Raw genomic sequence first — 25,739 nt, 5'->3', positions numbered from 1 at the left:
ATCAAAAGATGGCCTAGGTGCGGTCTTGCTACAAGCAGAGGGTGAAGATTGGAAGCCTGTTGCCTATGCCTCCAGGTCTATGACTGATACTGAGTGTTGATACGCCCAGATTGAAAAGGAATGTCTAGGCTTGGTAGTTGGACTAGAAAAGTTTCATGGCTACATATATGGACTTCCCACCTTCACAGTTGAGACAGACCACAGCCCACTGGTTGCCATCATAAAAAGGAACATGAATGAGATGTCTCCAAGGACTCAACGACTCATGATGAAGCTGCAAAGATATGACTTTGAACTGATCTACACACCAGGCAAATACATAGTGTTAGCAGATGCACTATCCCGAGCACCCACAATGAGTCATGGGAGCTCTACTGAAGAAGACGTGGATGTTCATGTGAGTATGGTCACTGCTGCGCTGCCCGTGTCAGACACAAAATCAAAGCAAATAGCAGAAGAAACAGTAAAAGATACAGTATTACAAACAGTAATAGAGAACATTCATCATGGTTGGCCAAAGGGTTCCTGTCCAAAATATTTTCACATAAGGTCAGAGTTGAGTGTCGCAAGTGGACTATTACTAAAACAGAACAGAATAGTCATTCCAAAGGCTCTATGTCAAGACATGCTCAAAAGGATTCATGAGGGACACCTCGGAATTGAAAAATGCAAAAAGAGAGCAAGAGACACTGTTTATTGGCCTGGCATAAATAAGGACATTGAGAACATGATAGGCAAATGTGAGACATGTCAGAAACACCAAAACAAACAAGCAAAGGAACCAATGATAGTAGCTGACATACCAACAGCAGCATGGCAAAAGGTTGGTATGGACCTTTTTCATTTAAATGGTAAAGACTATCTAATAGTGATTGACTACTATTCTAACTATCCTGAGATGGTGCTGCTCTCAAGCACCACAGCAAGCAGTGTCATAATGCATGTGAAATCCATCTTCGCCAGACATGGAATTCCCAGGATTGCCATTAGCGACAATGGTCCATGCTTCAACTCTAAGGAGTGGCAACAGTTTGCAGCACATTATGACTTTCAACACATCACATCCAGTCCTTTGTATGCTCAGTCGTATGGTAAGGCAGAGAAAGGTGTTCAAGTTCTCAAGCAGCTACTGAAGAAAGCGACAGAAAGCAAGTCTGATCCTTATCTCGCCCTGCTGAGCTACCGAGCCTCACCTTTAGACTGTGGTTCTTCACCTGCTGAACTCCTAATGGGTCGCAAGTTGCGTACAACGCTACCCTGCTGTGCAAAAGAAAATCAGAGTAAGGAACTGAGACAGAGACTTCAACTGTTAAAGCTGAAACAGAAATCATACTATGACAAGTCATCCAAAACTCTGAAACCATTGACAAGGGATGATGTTATCAGGATTGAGGATCCAGATGCATGGAACAGGAAATCTACAGTTCTTGAGGAAGTAGGACCAAGGTCATACACTGTTAGAACTGAGGAAGGACAGATTCTCAGGAGGAACCGCCGTTCCCTCCTAAAAACACAAGAGACTATCGAAGAGCAAATCGATGACAATGCCGCAACTGAATCTTGTCACTCACCACCAGAACAATCTAACACAAATACACATACAGGCTCTCATGAAAACACATCAGACTTACCTGTGCTGAGAAGATCCACACGTGAAGTAAAAAAGCCTGATAGACTTAATCTTTGAGTACAAAGAAAACTACATTGAAAATGTATTGACTGTTGAAGATGTTTATGTTGTTATTGATTGATATTGATTGATACTGATTTTGTTTAACCTCAAAGAAAGGGGGATGTAATGATCAGTAACCTGTCATTCTGGAATGGTACACTAGGTGGTGCTGTATATATATAAAAGAGTGGGCTACCCAGGATGCACTAGGCTACCCACAAGGCAGCAGTCAAGACGGATGCCTCTACAGATACAGTACCTAGTCCACATGTGCTCAATAAAGTGTCTAGCAAAAGCTAGCTGTTCTTAATAAAAATGACTAGTTATTAATGAACATAACAGTCAGTGGTCAGAATTCCAAAACCAGAGGATCTGGAAGGAACATTATGTAAAGGTGGAGGGAGATACGCCCGTTTAAGTCCTTTTCCTTGTATTTTGATTCAAGATTGTTTGGTTTTTTTGTTTGTTATTTTTAATAAAAGGTTTTTCTGTTGTTTTCTTGCAACGTGGTTAATAAAGACGTATGTGTACCAAGTGGTGCAGGGGTGTTGGACCCCCTCCATGCTTGGATGTGTGTAAAGTCTGTAATTTTACTCTCTGTATGCTGATGTACACTACATTCTCGCGTAATGGGAAGTGCATGTGTCGTGGGTATATTAGATAGGTAATTACAGGGGAAGGTTGACTATGGAGGGTCAGAAAAAAATTTGCTCACCTTGGAAAGTATGATACTTCAAGCAAGTTTTAGTATCACAGGGGGGAATGTAAGATTCGCAAAATTTCTACATTTTCCCGAAGGTTATTAATAAGAAAAGGGACCCTGCATGGACATTTTTAATGAAAAAGTGTACCCAAAATGGTGTCCGCGCCTCGTGGCAGAAAGCCTGTGAGATTTTAAAACTTAGACTCTGCAACGAAGGCAGCTTGTGGAGAAATCGAAACCAAAGCTGCAGTTTCTGTGAAGAGAGACTTTGTATTTTGAAACCAGACAGGACTTTGAATTATGTATTAGATCGAATTGGAGACAAATCTAAATTCAGTTAGGCCTATAGTTAAGGCCATCAAGCAGTTTACATATATAATCGACGAGATTAAGGAAGTCATCGAGGCTGGACAGGCACATCAAGGAACATTCATGACAAAACAAGTCAATTATCGGGCCGGTAGATGCGATTACCAGCCATCTAAAAACAGTTAGATTGCTACCATTATTTAAAATAGCCCGCCAAAATTAAGACAAAGAACTAACCTGATTTGCCGCGCAGATAAGGGTCTTCGAAAGAAGTATAATTGCAGGCCTCGGGTAGCAATCTCTCTCTGCTCTGGTGTGCCCCGCACTGCTCGGCTCTTCTGCCCCTCGCCCTCGTGGCTATCGCTCTTTCCCCGTCCCGCACTTACCCCCTGGCCTTTGCCCGTGCCTTTCCCCACTCCATCTGGAACTCGCCCAGGCAGTGCATCGGGCGGACACGGACCAACTGAGGAGACAAACTGAGGGTAGGCTTCGGATCATCGGGCCTTCAGCCTCAGCCGACCTGCGATTATCTTCACACAAACTCAAGCTGTCGGCCGACGACGAAGAATCATCCCTGCAAGGTAAAGTACCCAAACAGAGAATTTAACTTTGGGGTACTCGAACTTGGATAACGCCCTTGCAGCACCCGGAGACCACGTGACGACGGCAGGCTCCAGAGAGCACCAAGAGTGAACCCCGAACCCCACTGCTGTTTTGAGTCCAACAAACCCTTTTGATTGGTGAGCATAAGTTCTGACCCCTCATAGCTTAATCTAGTTAGGTATACGGGGTGGGATAAGGATAAGGGGATTGTTAAGATAGTTTGTTTTCCCTCGATGTGCCGTGTGTTCCCCATTCCCTGCATAAGTACAGTTATTCTTTTGTATTTTTGCCTGTAGAAGTGTACACTAGTAATTTTCCCATAAGATTGTGTCAATTTTCCTCTTCAATAAAATCTTGGGTTTTGTTTACATCCAACCACCTGTCTACTGGAGTCTTCTCTGTACCGCCGCCTTGTACCGAAGTCCGGTGTCTAGAACCCAGGGGCGTGGGAGCGATTCGAACTGCTCACAAACAGTCAGAGGCATAACAGACTGGGCGCACGTGCCACCCCACAGGCCACCCCCTACACAAGGGTGTAACATTTGCAATTCTCCAGTCCTCTGGCACCAGCCCTGTATCCAAGGAGGATTAGAAGATTATGGCCAGTACCTCTGCAATTTCCACTTTTACTTCCCTCAGCATCCTGGGATGCATCCCATCCAGTCCTGGTGACTTAGCTACTTTAAGTACAGCCAGCCTTTCTAGTACCTCCTTATCAATTTTTATCCCATCCAGTATCTCAACTACCTCCTCTTTCACTATGACTTTGGCAGCATCTTCTTCCTTGGTAAAGACAGGTGCAAAGTAAACCTTTAGTACCTCAGCCAGGCCTTCTGCCTCCATGCGTAGGTCTCCATTATGGTCGCTAATTGGCCCCACCCCTCTTCTTCCTACCATTTATATGCCTATAGAAGACTTTTGGACTTTTTCTGCTTCATCTTACTCTGTATCTCCTTCGTCATCCAGGGAGCTCTGGCTTTGGTTGCCCTACCTTTCCCCTTGTGAGAATGTACCTCAACTGTACCTGAACCATCTCCTCTTTAAAGGCAGTCCATTGTTCGATTACAGTTTTGCCTGCCAATTAAGTATTTTTACTCTAGATTGCTCCCTATCCTTTTCCATAGCTAGTCTAAACCTTATGGTACTGTGATCTCTGTTCCCTAAATGTTCCCCTACTGACACTTGCTCTACTTGACCCACCTCATTCCCCAGAAACAGATCCAGCAATGCCTCCTTCCTAGTTGGGCCAGAAACGTACTGATCAAGAAAGTTCTCCTGAACACACTTCAGAAATTCTTCCCCCTCTCTGGCCTTTACACTATTACTAACCCAGTCTATATTAGGATAGTTGAAGTCCCCCATTACCACTACTCTATAGTTCTTGCACCTCTCTGTAATCTCCCTGCAAATTTGCTCCTCAATATCCTTCCCACTAGTTGGTGAGCTATAGAATACATCTAGTAGCGGCCTATAGAATACAACTCTATCCAAATAGATTCTGTCCTTGACCCCTCCAGGACATCCTCTCTCTCCAGCACTGTAATATTCTCCTTAATCAATACTGCTACTCCATCTCCGTTCCTTCCCTCCCTATCTTTCCTGAACACCTTATATTCAGGAATATTTACTTCCATCTCTGCAACATTGTCCTTCTCTGCCCCTATATTATTCCTAATGCCAGCAGAATGCTTATCCATGCCTTTGCCACCTCTAGATTCAACTTCTCCACTGCCTTCTTTGCTTATTTCCCAACCTGTGTCCTGTATAAATTCCAAAAAGCGCAAACCCCTCATATTGTTATAATAAGCCTCACTTGCCCAATGGCCACCATCATCATTGACTTACACTGGCTCCCTGTCCCCCAATGGATCAAATTTAAAATTCTTACCCTCTTCTGTAAATCTCTCCAAGGCCTCGCCTCATGCTATGTCTGCAATCTTCTCCAGCCTTATGTTGCCGCCCATGCTATCTGGTCATCTGACTCTGGCCTCTTGTTCATTCTGCTCCAACTTTGATGGGAAATCTTCCAGCCATCTAGACCCCATTCCCTAGAACTCCTTCTCTAAATCCTTCTACTTCTCTACCTGCCTCCCACCTTTAAAAGCCTCTCAAAACCCATCTGTTCGACCAAGCTTTCAGTTATCTAGCCTAACCTTTCCACAAAAGATGTGCATTTTTTCTCCTCTGTAAAGTACCCTGAGATGTTTTTGTGTGTGAGATGCACTATATGAAAGCAAGTAAGTGTTGCTGAGTGTTCGGAGGCCTGCTGGTCGAGATATATACAGCAGGCTTTTTGTGATAGTGTGGCGTACCGATCACAGAAAGGACACAATCCGCTTTTCGGTCCGTAGACTATAAATCAGGCGTCATGTCTTTAAGAAGGATCACACCTTTAAGAAACTCGATCTGCAACATAGTTAAGCCCAGAGCGGGGGAGGAGCAGTCGAAGCTGTGGACTGATGAAAGGCAGTCGGACTTGGTGTTGTCTCTGACGCCATTTTTGTGTTCAACATGCAGTCTCAACAATTAAACCTTTTCTGTTGAACCTCTCCGAGTTCAGTATTTTTTGCGAGGAGTACGTAGACTCCTACATTGGTGACCCCGACGCTCAGGACGACTCCTAAGCGTAACCATGGCTGACAAAAACGCAGTTTCTGTGAAGCTGCCGGAGTTCTGGGAGAACCTAGCCACCGCCTGGTTCCTTCAAGCCGAATCGCAATTCCGACTCCGCGGCATCACCGCCGACGCAACGATGTACGACTACCTCCTCGCCTCCCTGGGCAGCTCCACAATCACGAAAGTCTGGACAACACTACAAAACCCTTCGGGGGAAGGCAAGTACGCACATCTCAAGGCCGCGCTCCTTAAAAAATTCACAGCCTCCCAATTTTTGCGCAACTGCCACCTCCTCGACCCCCCGGGCCTCGGTGACTCCATGCCGTCAGACTTGCTCTCACACATGCTTGCTCTGACCGACGAGAAACCGCCCGGCTCCCTCTTCCGCACGCTCTTTATCCGCCAACTACCTCCCAGCATCCGCCCGGCGATCGTGCCGTCCAGCCTCACGGACCTCGAGGCCCTGGCCGACGAAGCCGATAAGCTCCTGTCCGCCGGATCCAACCACGCCGTCACCCCCGACCTGGCCTCCGCAGCGTCGGCGCGCGCTCCACCCTCTATCGCGCGGCCACACAGCTCGGCCACGAGGCCCCCTAGGCCTCCACGTCCCGCAAGCCCTCCGACCCAGGGCTACTGCTACTTCCATACCCGGTTCGGCGCACGGGCACGCCGCTGCAGCCATCCCTGCACGTTTCCAACCGCCCCCACACCGGCCTACACGATGGCCGTGGGGCAAGCAGGCGCGCTGCTGTGCGTTACGGACAGCGCCTCCGGACGCCGTTTCCTATGCGACACGGGCGCGCAGCGCAGCATCATCCCCGCGTCCGCCCTCGAGATCCAGCGAGGTGGCCGCGGCCCTGCGCTGGCTGCCGCCAATGGCACTGACATCTGGACGTACGGCACCCGCACCATCACCATCGCAGGCCGCCGCTACCACTGGGAGTTTATCACCGCCAAGGTGCTCTCCCCACTCCTCGGTGCGGATTTCCTGTGCGCCCACTGCCTGTTGGTCGACATGCCTCAGCGCCGCCTCGTGGACATGAACACCATGTCACCTATCCCGGGCGCCATGGCCCCCCCCCAACCCGCCGAAATGGCATGGCCGTGCCGCGCCCGCTCAACGGACGACTACTCAGCACTCCTGGCTGAGTTCCCAGCCCTCACCAACCCGACCTTCTCCGCGAAAGTTGCTAAGCACGAGGTAGAACACTTCATCCCCACCACAGGCCCACCGGTGTATGCCCATGCCCGCAGGCTGGACCCGGCCAAGCTGGAGATCGCGCGGGCCGAGTTCGCCACAATGGAACAGCTCGGCATCATCCGCCGCTCCAACAGCCCCTGGGCTTCCCCAGTCCACATCGTCACGAAACCCGACGGGGGATGGCGCCCCTGCGGGGACTACCGGCGCCTAAACGACGCCACCACGCCGGATCGGTACCCCATACCGCACATTCAAGACTTCTCGGCTAGACTGGCCGGCCGCTCAGTCTTCTGCAAAGTCGACCTGGTGCGCGGTTACCATCAGGTGCCAGTCCACCCCATGGACATTCCCAAGACGGCCATAATCACCCCTTTTGCGCTATTCGAGTTCCTCCGAATGCCCTTCGGCCTCAAAAACGTGGCCCAGGCCTTCCAGCGGCTCATGGACTCGGTCCTCCGGGACCTGAAGTTCCTCTTTGTCTACCTGGATTACATCCTGGTAGCTAGTTCCTCCAAGCAGGAACACATCGAGCACCTCCGCACCCTGTTCCAGCGGCTCAGTGAGCACGGGTTCATCATCAGCCCAGCCAAGTGCCAATTCGGCCTCAGCAGGATCGAATTCCTCGGCCACCACATCACGCAGGACGGAGCCATTCCCCTGCCCGCCACGGTGCAAGCCGTCCAGCAGTTCCCCCGGCCTACCACCATCAAAGGCCTCCAGGAGTTCTTGGGGATGATCAACTTTTACAACCGCTTCATTCCCGTAGCGGCCTCTCTCATGCGGCCCCTATATGAAGCCCTCCGGGGTAAGAAAGACAGAATGGCGATCGAGTGGTCGGCGGACATGTTGACTGCTTTCGACTCGACCAAAAAGGCGCTTGCCGACGCCACCATGCTCGCTTACCCACAGCCCAACGCCAGGGTGGCCCTCACCACGGACGCCTCCGACCACGCGGTCGGCGCCATGTACGAACAGTGGGTCGATTGGGCCTGGCAATCGCTGGCCTTTTTCAGCCGCCAACTGCGCCCCCCGGAGGCCAAATACAGCGCCTTTGACCGCGAGCTCCTCGCACTGTACCTGGCAGTCCGCCATTTTAGATTTCTTCTGGAGGGCTGCCCCTTCACCACGTTTGTCGACCACAAACCCCTGACATTCGCAATGGCAAAATCTGCGGACCCGTGGTCAGCCAGGCAACAACGCCAGCTCGCCGCGGTGTCCGAATTCACCACGGACATCCGGCAAGTCTCCGGTCGAGACAACGTGGTGGCCAACTGCCTATCCCGCCCCGCCGTCCACGGCGCCCACCTGGCAGTGGACTATGCTCAACTGACAGCAGAGCAACGCACCGACCCCGATCTGCTCTCCGCGCCCACAACTCTCCCAGGGCTGCGACTGACCGACATCGCCTGCGGCCCGTCCGCCGTCAGTCAAATGCGACACCTCCTTGGCGCAACCCCGCCCCGTAGTCCCGGCGAAAACGGGTGTTCGACATCGTCCATGGCCTCTCACACCCCGGCACCCGCGCGTCCATTAGACTGGTGGCCAACCGATTTGTCTGGCGCGGCCTGCACAAAGATGTGCGCATCTGGTGCAGATCCTGCATAGCTTGCCAGCGTGCCAAAATCCACCAGCACGTCAAAGCCCCACTCGAGGAGTTCACCGTGCCAGAAAGAAGGTGTGACCACGTCCACATCGACCTCGTCGGCCCCCTGCCGTCATCACAAGGTCACACGCACCTGCTGACAATCGTGGACCGTACCACCCGCTGGCCCGAGGCCATTCCACTGACGTCCACCACCACCGCCGACATCGCGAGGGCGTTCATCGGTACCTGGCTCGCTCGGTTCGGCGTCCACTCTGACATGACGTCGGATAGAGGCCCGCAGTTCACCTCTGATCTGTGGGCCGCCATCGCCCGAAACCTCAGGGTGGCCGTTCACCGCACCACGGCTTACCACCCCCAAGCCAACGGACTGTGCGAGCGATTCCACAGGTCCATGAAGGCGTCCCTCCGCGCCAGCCTCGAGGACGAGGCTTGGATCGACCGCCTCCCGTGGGTGCTACTTGGCCTACGCTCCGCGGTCAAGGAAGACCTGCAAGCCTCGGCGGCGGAACTCGTGTACGGCCAGCCGCTGCGTGTACCCGGAGGGTTCCTGCCCACCACCACGACCCCCTGGTCGGCTGACCAGCAACGCCGCGCTTTCGCCAACCGAGCACAACAGTTCGCTTCGGTACCCACCGGCCGGCACGGCGAACCAGCAACCCGCGTACCACCTAGCCTGCACATGGCCAAATTTGTTTTCGTGCGCCATGACGCCCACCAAGGACCTCTACGGCCCCCATACGACGGACCCTACAAGGTACTCCAGACGGGGAACAAGTTCTTCCTCCTCGAAGTGGGCGGCAGAACTGGCAAGGTGTCGGTCGACCGGCTCAAGCTGGCGCACCTAGAGCCCGATGAACCTGTTCAAGTGGGCCAACCCCCACCGCGGGGCAGACCACCTAAGAGCCCGACGCGTCCGACCGCCCCGCTCCCGACACCAACCGCCAAGAGCCGTTCCGGCCGTGCCATCAAGCCACCACGCCGGTTCATACATTCCCTACTAGCGGATTCTGGGGGGAGCTGTGTGGCATACCGATCACAGAAAGGACACAATCCGCTTTTCGGTCCATAGACTATAAATCAGGCGTCATGTCTTTAAGAAGGATCACACCTTTAAGAAACTCGATCTGCAACATAGTTAAGCCCAGAGCGGGGGAGGAGCAGTCGAAGCTGTGGACTGATGAAAGGCAGTCGGACTTGGTGTAGTCTCTGACGCCATTTTTGTGTTCAACATGCTGTCTCAACAATTAAACCTTTTCTGTTGAACCTCTCCGAGTTCAGTATTTTTTGCTAGGAGTATGTAGACTCCTACAATAGCTTCATTTCAGTTTTGGCTGTGTCGAAAGGTAGCTGTGCTCCATGTAGATGGCAAGAACATAGCCTCACCCATGTACAAGCACCTTATCAGGAAGTTTCCAACACTCAGTGTCCTCTATAAGTCGTGCTGTTTGAAAAAATAAGCAAAGAGACCTGTTTAAATTTTTGTAGCTTGGTTCAATTTCTGTTTTTTTATAAGCATTTGTGCCATCTGTATTTGCTGTTTTCTTTTATTTCTTTGCAGTCCTAATTATTTCCTAAATACATTTAACCTGTAGCTTTAAGCTGACCAATATGATGTGACAACATGTTGTTTAACTTTTGCAAACATACTTAAAGTAACAAACAAAAAAAGGAAACAGCTTCATTCAAATAAATTAATCAATTCTGATGATATCACTGGATGCATTACTTTTATGATTTACCAGGGATCTAACCATAAAGTACAAATATTTCCTCTTAATGGAATTATATAACTCTCTTCCTATCTTGATCTATTCTCAATCTGTATATTATATTATGGCCTTGAAATTAAGCCATGAATGCTTAAGTATGAACATTTAACATGCTTGTTTGAAATTTCTCTCTGTTATTTTAGTGAAAGTGTTAACCCTACTGTTAAAATAGTAGAGAGGAATCTCAGACCACTGCATAAGGCATTCATACGCAAGTATCCCACAGCATAATTTCAAGGCCTATATATTTCACTATTAATGTCTTTTCTTGTCTTTAAATTGGACATGGTTACCTGCCAACTTGTGACTGCAGTAATATTGAAACCATGTAGTCAATCATCACCAAATTACCTGCAATATCTTCACAATAGAAAAGTTGCTTCATTTAAAATTCAAGCTATTCACTAGTTTTTTTTCACAAATTTCTTGTGGCTGTGCAATCTTTCAAACTTATAAAACAATGCTCCACAAACCAGAAATGGGTTTCTGCTGATAAAAGCTCTCTTTCTGAATCTACTGTAACTGGAAAAATCTAACATTAGTATTTTGTTCTGTGCTCACTAGAACTTTGAAACCATTTAGTGACCCATATAAATTCCCACAATTGCTGACTGATAGAAACATGTAGGTCTAGAAATTCAGTTGCGTTCGCCAGCCGTTAACACCATAAGACGGGTATATTTCCAGCGCTAGGCACTTAGCGCCCGGGCGCAGACCGATCTGCGCCTACGCCCAAATTCAGTTGACATTTAGCGCCGGCGCAAAGTGTTTGCGCCCGCTCAGCTGCGCGCGCAGCTTATGATGTCATTTTGTCGTGCAACGCTGTTTGTGCGCCCCAAACCGGAAATTCAGTGGCGCCCGCCCAATGTGGGCGTGGCGCTGTTAAGAACTGTGAAGTGGAACGCAACAGAGGCCCTGTGGGCCTCGGGGAGCGCTAATTAAAGGGCACTTACACTGACCTATAAAGCCCAGCCATTTTGCTGCAATGACTTTACTGCTTTGGATTTCTGGACAGAGACCAAGGAACAGAGCTTACTGATTTGGGACAACATAGGAGAGGTATTTTTGGCTTCTGGCCAGAGCTTTGACATTTGAATCATTGTGATTTCACTGTTTGCAAGTTTATTATGGGGACTGTATGGGGTTCCAACCCTCAGTTGCAGCATTATGTGCGAAGGGCTCGCAGACGCTGTGTGAGAGGGCCAGCCATGCCTAGACGCAGAGGGGCCATCAGGCGTCGGCAACGTAGGCCTTACCCACTCAGGCAATACCGGCAGCAGGTGTCCTATCTCACCATGACTGCGGCGCATTGTGTTAAGAGGCTGCGCTTCAGAAGGGAGGTGGTTGCAGAGATCTGCCAGCTGCTTCACAGAGATCTGCGTCCACAGCTGATGTGCAGGACGTCTCTCTCGGTGGAAGTGAAGGTCACGGTGGCTCTGAACTTTTATGCAAGTGGCTCCTTCCAAGCCGCTGCTGGGGACATAGCGAACATCTCCCAGTTCGCCGCGCATCGCTGCATCCGGCAGGTCACCGATGCACTTTTCGCGAGGAGACACCAATTCATCCCCTTCCCCATGACCCTAGAGAGGCAGGAGCAGCGTGCAGTCGGATTTGGCAGGATCGCGGACTTCCCCATGGTGCAGGGTGCCATTGACTGCACGCATGTGGCTATGCGGGCACCTATCGACAATGCCGAGGATTACCGCAACCGGAAGGGCTACCATTCCCTCAATGTACAGCTGGTGTGTGACCACAGGCAGCGCATCCTAGCTGTCAATGCCCGCTTTCCAGGAAGCAGCCACGATGCATTTATCCTGCGCCAGACTACTGTGGCTGACATGTTCGAGGCACAGCCTCCACCAAGGGGATGGCTTATTGGGGACAAGGGCTACCCTTTGTGTACATGGCTCATGACCCCGCTCCGCGCGCCCAGGACCCCAGCGGAGGAGGCATACAACGAAAGCCATCAAGCCACAAGGAACATCATAGAGCAAACGATTGGCATCCTCAAGCAACGGTTCCGCTGCCTGGATCGTTCCGGCGGATCTCTACAGTATTCGCTGGATAGAGTCTCCCAGTTCGTCATCATGTGCTGCATGCTGCACAACCTGGCTATCCGCAGGACTCAGGCACTGCCACCTGACGTTGCACCACCACCTCAGGAGGACGAGCAGGAGGACCATGAGGAGGAGGATGAGGAGGAGGAGGAGTACCAGCCCAGGAGGGAGCCACAAGGTCCAAGGGCCGTCCGCCGGCGACTTATTGAACGCCACTGCTAGGCCCCCTGTCAGGGAATGGCCTGTGACAATGAACGCACCTGAATGCAGCCGCTCCGCAAGCCCTCAGCCGGTTAACGCAACAACCACTTGAAACATGACACCTGGACATGCTGAATAAATAAAAAGCTTTATTTTACAAACTCAGGGCCCTTCCCACATGAAACAGAAAAACAGACAAGACCCCCAAAAAACAGTCAAAAACATCTGTCACTCCCACAACCTGGGGAGGAATAACAAAACTTGCCCATCCAATTGGCCTTCATCATCGGCCTTACAAAAATAAGCCCCCCCCTCCACAACACAAACACCCCCATAAAAACAAAAAATGCCTTCATCTTCGGCCTTACCAAAATAAGCCCCCCCCCAGAACACAAACACCCCCATATAAAAAAAACCGCTATCACCACACTCTACTGGGTGTGCCGAGAGGGCGAGTCCTTATGCAGGCTTCTCCGGCCCCTGCCCGACCTGTTGCTCCACCTCAACCTGGGCCCTGTGGGTGTGGCAAGGCTGGGGGAAGGCTCATGAGGGCCACAATGCGTGACGGCAGATGCCCTTGGGGGTCGGCCTAGATGAGGCCCGGCCCGGGAGGGGCCGGCTGCTGACTGCTGCAGCTGTGGCTGGCCAGCATCAGTCTCAGCAGCAGCTCGTCGCACCTTGGCTGGGGGAGTGGCAGTGTCGGCTGCACCAATGGGGGCAAGCTGGCTGATGCCAGGCGCGCGCTGTTCGCCAGAGACACTGGCACTCGGCCGGGCTGGCAGTGCAGCAAGTGCAGCAATCTGGTGGAGGCCAGACCGCTGTGCTGCAGCAGGGCGGCGGGTGCCCTGGCGATGCTTCCGCACCACAGCGAGTGTGGCAGAAGTGAGTGCCCGAACTGCCCTGGTATGTGCCCGCATCAGATCTGCCAGTGTCTGGACGGCACCACTCATGGACTCGCGACTCGCGTTCTGCGCTGCCGCGAGTTGCTGGACACCCCTGTCCTGCGCTGCCGCGAGTTGCTGGACACCCCTGTCCTGCGCTGCCGCGAGTTGCTGGACACCCCTGTCGTGTGCTGCCGCGAGTTGCTCGACCCCCCTGGCCTGTGATTCCCCGAAAGCGACCACACTATGAGCCAGGGACTCAATGGCCTGAGGCAACTGTCCCACAACCCCCATGAACTCCTTGTGGCGCCGCTCCGACGCCGCGGACATCTCATCAAGGAGGCGCACCTCCTGGGCGAGGACCGTCTCCGGACTGGAGGGCGGACTCTCCCTCTGGGGAGAAGGCCGCCGAGCTGCCCGACCCTTCCCGCGTGCCTCGACCCCACTGGGCCCAGGAACTGCCCTCCCCTGCAACACTTCCCCCCTCTGGGGAGAAGGCCGCCGTGCTGCCCGACCCTTCCCGCGTGCCTTGATCCCACTGGACCCAGGAGCTACACCCCCCTGCAACACTTCCCCCTGGCTCTCCTCCAGGCCAGACATCTCCCCTCCATTGCCATCCCCTGGCGCGGATGAGGGTTCCCCCGATGTGCCGCCTTCCTCCTGGTCCTCGTCGTCCTCCTCCTCCAAGGGCCTGGCGCTCTGAGCTTCAGGGACCACCTCCTCCTCACCAGCTGAAAGCAGGAAGGCACAAGAGTAGCTTTAGAGTGAGGACAGGGCGTCAGCGAGGGAGGCATGAGTGGTGGCATTATGCGCATTGGTCGGACAGTGGGAAAGGATGTAGATCTGAAGTGCAAGGGCAACGAGAGAGGTCCAACCGGTCATGTCCTTACCAGTGGGTCCCAGTACAGGGTCCGCATCTCCAATGGCAACAGGGCCAGTCACCCGGCCACGCATGAGTCGAGCCACGCTCTCCTCCAGCTCACTGAGCGCCTGGTACTGGGGACGGCCTCCCCCGGTGGCAGACTGGCTCCTCAAATTCCGCGCCAGCTTGGCCTGCAAGAGAAAGGACGGCCTCTAAGTACAGTGTGGTGCCCTGCTGCTGTGTGCACTGCCTCCCATGGTTGAATAGCTTGGCCAGTGTGGTGCCCTGTTGCTGTGTGCACTGCCTCCCATGGTCGAATAGCTTGGCCAGTGTGTTAAGTGCAGAAAGTGCTATTGATGATCATGCCAGTGCCATAGCTGCGGGAGGAAGGCTGCCCATTAGGCCTTTGAGGTCCCTTTGCCCATAATGTGAGGTGCACATGCAAGGATGAGGAGGACACTGGAAAGGGTACTCACCTTCACCATCCGAGTGAGGTCGTTGTACTTCTTGCGGCATTGGTCCGCACTCCTGGGGACATCGCTGGTGGATGACACCCTGTGGGCGATTTTCTTCCAGGCTCTCCTGTACTGCCTCCTGGGAGCCTTCTTGCCACTGTCCGGGCACAAGATCTCTCTTTTCTTTTCCACACCATTAACCAGCACCCTCAAAGCATGCTCTGAGAAGCGCTGCGCTCGTTCACGGGCCTTCTCCATGGCTTCAGGCGCTATTTGGGTCCACCAGCAGTGTTGAGGCCTAGCTGCAGGGCTCCACTATGCAGGGCGTGGCAGCAGTCAAAGTCGACCCTTCCCCCTTTAAGAGCTGGCCGGCGTCAGGGTGTCTGCTGTCAATCAAAACATGACCGCACCTGCGCTGCGCCCGGCCTCGGCGTTATCAGACCGCATCGCCGGCTTAGCGCCTGAAGATAGCAGTGCAACGCCAGTTTCAGCGCTCGCCCAAACTCTTGGCCAAATCTACTGAATTTCGGCGAAGTGGCCTACACTTTCCGGCGGGCGCTAACTTTAGCGAACGCCCGACTTTACCGCCCCAAAAGTGGCCAGACTGAATTTCTAGGCCGTAATATCTTATCTGTATCTTGATTATTTACTGATGCCATGTGATTTTTTTTTAACACAGGTTGGTATAATATATTGTTGTAATCTTCTGTATATGCACATTTATAGAACCTTTATGACATTATTAAAATGAGTGAAACTTTACGTACAGCACCTGCCTTAACAATCCATGTTCGAAATATCTTTCTTCTTGATTTTTTCAAAATGGATTTTATTGATCTGATCACTCGTTAGAATTTCGGAATCCAAACTGCTAGTATATCCCATTTAGGACAGCATCTCATATAATTTCAATTTTTATAAAAGAATTAAAATTGGTGTTAAAAACATGGATCCTGATGCTGGAAGACATAAGTCACCCTTACCATTAAGAAGTTAGCCACATTTTAGGTACATTTATGGTAAGCAGCTTCCTTAATTGCACACAAAAGCAAAATACTGCGGATGCTGGAAATCTGAAATAACAGAACATGTTTTTCCTTAATTGCATCTTGAGCTGTTAATCTGATTTTACAGAAAAAAGAAGCTGAGTTAAGATAACAATACCATTTACTTCTTTGCATTGCGTTTGAATTATTAACGTAGAATAAAAAATGAACATCAATCTTACGTGACTAAGTGAAACATTTTGAAGCCAATAAAGTAGCTACACATCAATTAACTATCATAAGGGGTATTTGAAAGTGTCTGTACTTAATGTTGATCAAATTGTAGCCAAGGCAGGTAAGTTCTTTATTTTCTCCCCTGGCCACACACCAACTGCTGCCAAGAGAGCACACAAGAGGCCTGCTCCACAGCTGTAGGGTTCTCAAAATTCCCACATTCCCCAAAGTTATGGATAAAGGGACCCCGTATGGACAAGTTATTAAAAGGGGAACCCAAAATGGCTTCCGAGACCTCGTGACCAAAAGCGACAGGATTTTAAAAGCAAGGCCCTGCAAACAGGCAGGCCCTGAAACGAAACCTAACATGCAGGAATCTGTGAAAAGACTGTAAGCCAGACAGATAAGTAAACACAGAATATGCATTCTTCACCTTGGAACAGATCAAGCCAGGATGGCCCTAATCTGAAAGCCATCTACTCTTCGCATAAATAATCGGTAACAGCTCACAGGTAGCTGACAAGTCAGGAAACCCGATTAAGTTTCATAAATGACAAACAGCCAGGATGTCGAAGCTATTATACAAGGAGACAACCGCTCCAGAAGTCGTTAAAGTAAATGGCTGTAATCATTTTAAACAAGTCCGCCAATAGTTAGACAAAGGACTGACCTGATTTGGTGCGCAGATAAGGGGTGAAGAACCGGGTATAATTGTAGGCCCATCGGTAGTGATCGGTCTCTTATCTCTTATCCTCTTGGCTCTTGTCGCTCTTATCTCTTGCTCCTGCCTCTCGCTCTCGTGCCTCGTGGTGGGCCCTCTTCTCCCTCCCCACACCGCTCAACACCAAGGACGCCCATTACACCGGGGTCAGACGCAGGAGGAGAACGAGACCCGAATTTGAAAACACACAGGACACACAGGCCACAAACGGGTAGACGAGACGAGACGAGATGAAGAATACGGTAAACCGATAAGGGCAGAGAAGGGCAGCGGAAAGACGCGTTGGGAGACAAACGCCTAGTTATAAGCTGGCGTTTGACGAATAAGTTGGCGTTGTATGCATGGACAGTAAAACCCCAGTTTAAGAATAAGTTGGCGTTCGAAGCATGGATAGTAGCGTCCATGACGAATAAACTGGCGTTCAAAGCATGGGTAGTAAAATCAGTTTGACAGTGTAAACCGCCAACTGAGCCCCAACCGTTTAAAAAACCCATCAGCGACTAAACCGCCCGAGGAAGAAGACCCATCGCGACTCGATGACGATGTTAGCTGAGGAAAAGGAGGGTGATTCGCATAAACAACTCCATCGCCGCGCCCTGTGACCATGTGGCGACGAAGTACCCCAAAGGACAAAAGGAGTGAACCTCGAAACCTCACAACCTGTTAATTCAACAGGTTTCGAATTGGTGAGCATGAATTCCTCGCCCCTCATAGCTTAATCTAGTTAGGTATAGGGGGTGGGATAAGGATAAGGGGATTTTAATGTGTTTGTTCCCTCGATGTGCCGTGTGTTCCCCATTCCCATATAAGTGTAATTGTTTATGCCTGTAACTACATCAGTAATTCTCAGTAAGATTGTGTTTTATTCTGCCTTTAATAAAATTTTGGTTTTCTTGCACCAAGCCACTTGTCTACTCGATTTTCTGTATCGCCGCCTGTACCTAAGTCCGGTGTCTAGAACCCAGGGGTGCGGGAGCGATTCGAACCGCTCAGAGACAGTCAGAAGTGAAGCTGACTGCACACACGCCACCCCCTACACAGCCTAAGCCAATCTTTCTCTGGACCAGCTGCTAAAGAATTCACAAGAGGCACTCAGCAAAAACTCTCCCTTTGATTTATGCTTGTTGTGGCTTTGCCTGACACCTCCCCACACTGCCATGGTTGAGATCAAGAACTCAGTGGCATTTGGAATGAAACTCGCATTCACTGCTTGCTGCAGGTGCTGCAGTGCTTTGCACACAGTACTGACCTTGCGCAGCTTATCTAATAACCTCTCTTCATAGATGCTGCCTGACCTGCTGAGTATTTCCAGCATTTTCTGTTTTTATATCAGATTTCCAGCATCCACAATATTTTGCTTTTGTATCTAATAACCTCATTTGCTTGCCCATTATTGTAATTATCTGAAAAATCTCATTGTTGCTCCTCAATTAACTGAATCTCAATAATAATGAAGACAATGTGATGTTTGCAAAGTCCTCCAAATTCAGCCTTGAATTGATGAGGTATGTTCATGCAGACAGGCTACATCACATGACTTGCCTGAACAATGAGTTTGGGGCAGTTTCTCAGAGTGATTAGAAGTGTCGCACAGCATTCTGTTACGTTCACTATTTAATCGTTTGGATATATGGCTAGAGGGAGTGGTGTCCAAATTTTCAGACAATACTGAAATAGGAGGCACAGTAAATCATTCTGAGGGCCAAAGGTAGTTGCAAAGGGATATTGATAGAATGGGCAAAAAGTGGCAGATGGAATTCAATGTCAGTAAATGTGAGGTGGTACATTTTGGTAAAAAAAAAATTATTATACAGGAAACTTTGGTTAATCCGGAGGTTAAAAGTCCGGAAAGCTCTATCTACCGGCAAAATTCAGGAGCCGTTTCCTATAAGTTTTTTTTTTACTTCTCGTTGCTTTTTTTTCCCCAGTCAGGCTCTGCAAGGTCTGTAGCTAAGCAACAGCTTCAGTTAGAGACGCTTTTAAGCTGCAGCCAACTGTTTTGAAGCTGTTGCTAAGCAACAGGGTTTGTTGATTCACATGTGTTATGTATTGTGTGTTCTCCTCCCACCTGTGGTGGCGCTGTCACAGGAGATAAATGGTTGGGTGTTCTCTGTTAAGTTTAGCTCTCTTTGTTCGGAACTTTCCAGAACTTCCTTTCCTTCCAATAAAGCACTTCATGTTTGAATCTCTGAGTTCTGAGTCCTAAATTGTGTCCAGGTAGCAAGGTACCGACACAAGTGGCAACGAGGAGCGGATGAATCTGCGTACGTTACGGGTGCAGTGAGTAAACAGAAAATTTAATTTGAAACGTGAGATGGCTACTATATTAGGAAACATCGGTGATTTTGATGAAAATGTGGAGCAATGGAGCGCTTATACGGAACGTTTTGACTATTTTGTATTGGCGAATGCGGTGGCAAATGAAAAGGTCGTGCCTACCTTTCTGAGTGTAATCGGGCCGAAGACATTCAATTTACTTCGCAGCCTCGTGCAGCCAGATAAGCCAGGAACTAAAACATACAAGCAACTAGTGGAATTTCTTGGAGTACATTTTTCACCAAAACCTCTGGTTATTGCTGAGAGATTTAGATTTCACAAACGGAATCAAGAAGGTTGTCGGAACACTGCCAGTTCAAGGAGGTGCTGAATGACACCATTAGAGACAGACTTGTGTGTGGTCTGCAAAATGCAGCCACACAGAAGCACCTTCTTACTGAGGACAACCTTACTCTTGAAAAGGCCATTGAAGTTAGTGTCTCCATGGAGATGGCGGAAAAGGAGGCTCACCAGTTGAGTTCAACAGGGAGAGTTCACAAGGTGTCGTCTGAGCCTAAAGGTGCGCGGAACGGCACATGTTACCGTTGTGGGAAAACGGGCCATCACGCTAATGACTGCTGGTGTACAGAGCTGGAATGCCAAAATTGTGGCAAAAAGGGTCACATTGAACGCGCCTGTAGAGGTAAAAAAAGAACAGACAGAGCTAGGAAGCATGGAAGCAAAATGTCTGTATTTGGACAAGAGAGGAAAAAGAGTGTTCATTCAGTGCAGTATGATGGAACAAGCAAAACAGAGGGGAGCGACACCTCTGAGGAGGAAGAGGTGCACATACTGACGGTTGCAGATGATTCAAATGGCTACTGGGTGTGACCACTCGTGGAGGGACAATCAGTGCGGATGGAGGTGGACACAGGCGCGGCTGTGTCCCTTGTTTCAGACACTGTCTACAACAAAATGCTAAAGCATCTTACCCTTCAGCCAACAAACATTGTGCTAAAGACGTATACCGGCGAACCTGTGGCCATGAGAGGCGTCATTGAGGTGACAGTTAAATTGAACGGACAGACTGCAAAACTGCCACTATATGTGGTAAAGGGAAATTACCCATCGCTACTGGGACGTGCGTGGCTAGAGAAAATCACGCTGGACTGGCCTGCAGTCCGCATGATGTCAAAAGGGGAGTCAGGTCTGACTGCAGTGTTAAACAAACATGCAGAACTCTTCAATGGGGAACTTGGGAGCATGAAAAAGATCAGCGTGAGACTGGACATTAAACCTGACAGCAAGCTGAAGTTTCACAAAGCCCGACCTGTACCCTATGCAATTAGGCCAAAAGTTGAGGCTAACTTGGAGGCCTTAGTCGAGAATGGAGTCCTGGAGCCTGTGAGCGTGAGCAAATGGGCCACACCCATTGTTCCTGTCCTGAAAAAGGATGGATCTGTTCGAATCTGCGGGTATTTTAAAGTGACTATTAACCCGGTGCTGTCTGCGGAACAGTATCCTCTTCCCCTCATTGATGATCTTTTTACGGGCCTGGCCGGAGGGCAAAAGTTCAGCAAAATAGACTTATGCCAGGCTTATCTACAAATGCATGTCGATGACAAATCAAAGGAGCTGCTGACAATTGTGACACACAAGGGGCTATACAGGTACTGCCGCCTTCCGTTTGGAATTACATCGGCCCCTGCTCTATTCTAAAGGGCAATGGATCAGATTTTGAGTGGACTGCCAGGAGTCCAGTGGTACCTGGACGACATCCTTGTCACTGGGACAAATGAGGAGGATCATCTTCTGAACTTGGATGCGACACTACAACGACTGAAAGAGTACGGACTCAGAGTTCGTAAGGACAAATGTGAATTCTTTCAGTCTTCAGTTGAGTACCTGGGGCATGTGATTGACGCTACTGGCCTGCATAAGGCACCGTCAAAGGTCAAGGCGATCGTGGAGGCCCCAGCACCCTAGAATGTGAGCCAGTTACGTTCATTTCTGGGGCTACTTAACTACTATGGGAAGTTTATTCCAGACTTAGCAACATTGCTGAAGCCGTTACATCAGTTGCTATGTCAAGGCAAAACATGGAAATGGACTGAACTGTGCAACGAAGCTTTCGCCCAAGCAAAGAAAGCATTGCTGAAATCGGAGGTCCTGAGACACTTCGACCCAAAGCTACCCGTGCAACTAGCATGTGATGCAACACCATATGGTGTGGGAGCAGTCATATCCCACATCATGCCTTCGGGTGAAGAGAAACCTATCGCCTTCGCATCACGCACCTTGAACAAGGCCGAGAGTAACTATGTGCAGATCGAGCGCGAGGCCTTGGGAATCGTTTTTGGAATTCGAAAATTTCATCAGTACCTGTTTGGGAGAAGGTTCACATTCCTGACGGACCACCGTCCATTGACTTCAATCTTCGGGCCCCACACCGGAATTCTGTCTCTCGCTGCAAGCAGGATGCAAAGGTGGGCTTTACTGTTGTCAGGACACACATACGACATCAAATATCGCAAATCAGACTTGCACGGCAACGCAGACCGTCTCTCGAGACTACCCTTGCCTGTTACTCCCACAGAGCCTCGTCAGATAGACATCTTCTACTTTAGAGAAGTGGAGGGAGCACCTGTCACTGCAGTTCAGGTGCGAAGGTACACCCGCAACGATCCAGTCCTGTCTGAGGTAATGGACGATGTCATTCGAGGGAGAGCTATAGGAGATTCTCCTAGTTTGAACCCTTACGTTTCAAAAAGAAATGAGCCCTCCGTCCAGGCAGGTTGTCTTCTTTGGGGACGCCGTGTCATCATTCCGCCACCTCTGAGGGAACCTATACTGCAACAACTTCATACAGGCCACAGTGGGATGGTTCGGATGAAGGAAATGGCAAGAAGCTACTTCTGGTGGCCAGGTCTCGATGGGAATATTGAGGAGAAAGCCAAAACATGTTCCCCATGTCAAAGGGTCCGGAATGTTCCACAGCTGGCAACCCTACACCCCTGGGATTGGCCTGCAGAAGTGTGGCAGCGAGTACATGTGGACTTCGCCGGTCCTTTCGAAGAGAAGATGTTTATGGTGGCTGTGGACGCTCGTAGCAAGTGGCTGGAGGTCGCTGTGATGAGGTCTACCACGGCAGAGAAAACAATTGAGAAACTTGGTGAGATGTTCAGCCGTTATGGCTCACCGGAACAACTCGTAAGTGACAACGGTCCACAATTTGTATCACAGGCGTTTGCAACCTTCCTGCATGTGAATGGTGTCCAACACATCAGGTCTGCGCCCTATCATCCCTCTACTAACGGCCAGGCAGAAAGGTTTGTGCAAACTTTGAAGCGCGCCTTGAAGGGATCGCAAGGTCTGAACAGCTTCCTGTTGTCCTACAGGAACGAGCCGCATGCCACAACCAAAACTTCCCCCGCTTCACTCATGATGAAGAGGCAGTTGCGGACAAGTTTTGACTTACTCAAACCTCCAAGGGCAGAACAGGTTGTCCATTGTCAACAACAAGCTCAAGTTGAAAAGAGAGAGAAAAGAGCCAAGGAGAGACGGTTTCATCCGGGAGAGCACGTCCTAGCTCGAAACTACAACACTGGACCGAAATGGGTTCCTGCTACGGTGATCGCGCAGACGGGCCCTGTGTCTTACACGGTTGAGACTGCTGAGGACGTTGTCTGGAGAAGACACGCAGATCAACTGTTGCTAGGAGCAGAGACAGCCACAGAGGCTCCAACGGCTGGTTGGCCTGAACTGTTTCCGGATGATACTGCAAACCAGCATCCCTTGCCACAGTGCTCTTCTCCAACACAGGAACTCATAGAGACTGTTCCACCTGTGCAAACTCCTGACTTTCGACTGACACAGGCACCTTCTCCATCCAGGCCTGTGTCAATGCCTACTGCTGTGGAAGCCAGTGATGACCGCCGGTATCCTGTCAGAGAGTGGCGGCCTCCAAGACGCTTGGATCTGTAGGCTTAGTGACTTACCCACAAGACTGGGGCAGAATAAACCCCAGGGTAAAGTCAGGGGTTGAGGCAGTCTACCTCTACCCTAGGTTCGCTGAGTGCATTGAAAGTAACTTACCTGTTGAGGAATAATGTGGACCTTCCATTTAAGAGGGGAGGAAATGTTATGTATTGTGTGTTCTCCTCCCACCTGTGGTGGCACTGTCACAGGAGATAAATGGTTGGGTGTTCTCTGTTAAGTTTAGCTCTCTTTGTTCGGAACTTTCCAGAACTTCCTTTCCTTCCAATAAAGCACTTCATGTTTGAATCTCTGAGTTCTGAGTCCTAAATTGTGTCTAGGTAGAAAGGTACCGACACAACAACATGGAGCTGAAAATCTCCTATGTTTCAACATTAGCGCTGGTTTGTCCGACAGTTTTGATGGGACGGCAACAGCTCGGTCCCGTTGGTGCCGGATATCACAAAGTTTCCTGTACTCTGAAAAGGGAAGGGCTGAGTATGGTGGAAGAGCAGAGGACTTTGGGGGTTCAGATTTACAAGATACACAAGATACTAATAGCAGCACCTCAAGTGGAAAATACCATAAAATATTAGGTTTTATGGCAAGATGTATTGAATATAAAAGTCAAAATGTGATGGTGAATCTTTATAAAATCTTAGCAAAACCACAGTTGGAGACTGTGTGCAGTTTTGGGCTCCACAGACGGATGATGAGGCAATTGGAATCGGGGGGAAAACTCTCCACTGGCTGGAGTCATACCTAGCACGAAGGAAAATGCTTGTGGTGGTTGGAGTCAATCATCACAGCCACAGGACATTGCTGCAGGAGTTCCTCAGGGCAGTGTCCTAGGCCCAACCATCTTTAGCTGCTTCATCAATGACCTTCCCTCCATCATAAGGTCAGAAGTGGGAATGTTTGCTGATGACTGCACAGTGTTCAGTGCCATTCACAACCCCTCAGATAGTGAGGCAGTCCATGCCCGCATGCAGCAAGACCTGGACGACATTCAGGCTTGGGCTGATAAGTGGCAGGTAACATTCACGCCACACAAGTGCCAGGCAATGGCTATCTCCAACAAGCGAGCATCTAACCACCGCCCCTTGACATTCAACGGCATTACCATTGCCGAATCCCCCACCATTAATATATCCTGGGGGTCATTGACCAGAAACTTAACTGGACCAGCCACATAAATACTGTGGCAACAAGAGCAGGACAGAGGCTGGGTATTCTGCAGCAAGTGTCTCACCTCCTGACTCCCCAAAGCCTTTCCACCATCTATAAGGCACAAGTCAGGACTGTGATGGAATACACTCCACTTGCCTGGATGAGTGCAGCTCCAACACTCTAGAAGCTCGATACCATCCAAGACAAAGCAGCCTGCTTGATTGGCACCCCATCCACCACCTTAAACATTCACTCCCTCCACCACCGGTGTACCGTGGCTGCAGTGTGTACCATCTACAAGATACACTGCAGCAACTAGCCAAGGCAGCACCTCCCAAACCTGCGACCTCTACCACCAATAAGGACAAGGGCAGCAGGCACATGGGAACACCACCACCTCCAAGTCACACACCATCCTGACTTGGAAGTATATCGCCGTTCCTTCATTGTCGCTGGGTCAAAATCCTGGAACTCCCTCCCTAACAGCACTGTGGCAGTACCTTCACCACATGGACTGCAGCGGTTCAAGAAGGCGGCTCACCACCACCTTCTCAAGGGCAACTAGGGATGGGCAATAAATGCTGGCCTTGCCAGCGATGCCCACATCCCATGAACGAATATAAAGAAAAAAGTGAGTTCAGTGCAGATTCATTAAGATTCTGCTTGGTATGAGGATATACAAATATGAAATAACAACAGAAAATGCTGGAAACACTCAGCAGGCCAGGCAGCATCCATGGAGAGAGAAATAGAGTTAACATTTCAGGTCTGGGACCCTTCATCAGAAGACAGACTTGAAAAATTGGGGCTGTTTTCTTTGGAACAGGGACAATTAAGAGGTGATTTGATAGAGGTGATTAACATGAAGGGATGGGACAGAGTCGATAGTAACAGACTGCTTCCAGCAGTTGAAGGATCTAGAACAAGGGGACATAGATACAAGATTAAATATGAGATATAGGACAGCGAGCAGGAGGAACCTTTTTGCACAGAGGGTTGTGAGGATGTGGAATGCAATATTAGTGTTAGTGACTGAAGCAGGAACCATGATGTGGAATTTCCTCAGATGCTCTCCCTTCAACCCCATTGACGTGCGTGGATGGAGTTTCCACCACACATCCGGTGAATTTACAGTGGCAAAGCTCCAAGGAGATTCCAGGCCCGTGTCACCATTTACGAATAAATTAGATAGGTGGTGGATGGAAAGGGGAATAAAGGGATATGGGGACAAAGTGGGCACATAGGATTAGGACTACTGCTGATGTGGCTAAACACCAACAAGGACTGAACGATTTGTTTTGTGTTGTAATTTTTATGTAATTTCCAATGTGTCCTATTTGTAGTTAAATTGTGAATGTGTTAATAAAGATTTTTCTACAAATGCAAACAAAGGATGTCTTTTCCCTTTTTGATAAAAAGGCATTTGTTGAAAACTAATCAACACAAGGGGAAGCTGTGAGGA

The sequence above is a fragment of the Somniosus microcephalus genome, chromosome 7 (assembly GCF_052327205.1).
Source record: "Somniosus microcephalus isolate GS21.2 chromosome 7, FLI_Smic_1.0, whole genome shotgun sequence".
NCBI lineage: Eukaryota > Metazoa > Chordata > Chondrichthyes > Squaliformes > Somniosidae > Somniosus > Somniosus microcephalus.
The sequence above is the reverse complement of the archived record's forward strand: the minus strand, read 5'-3'. Positions refer to the sequence as shown.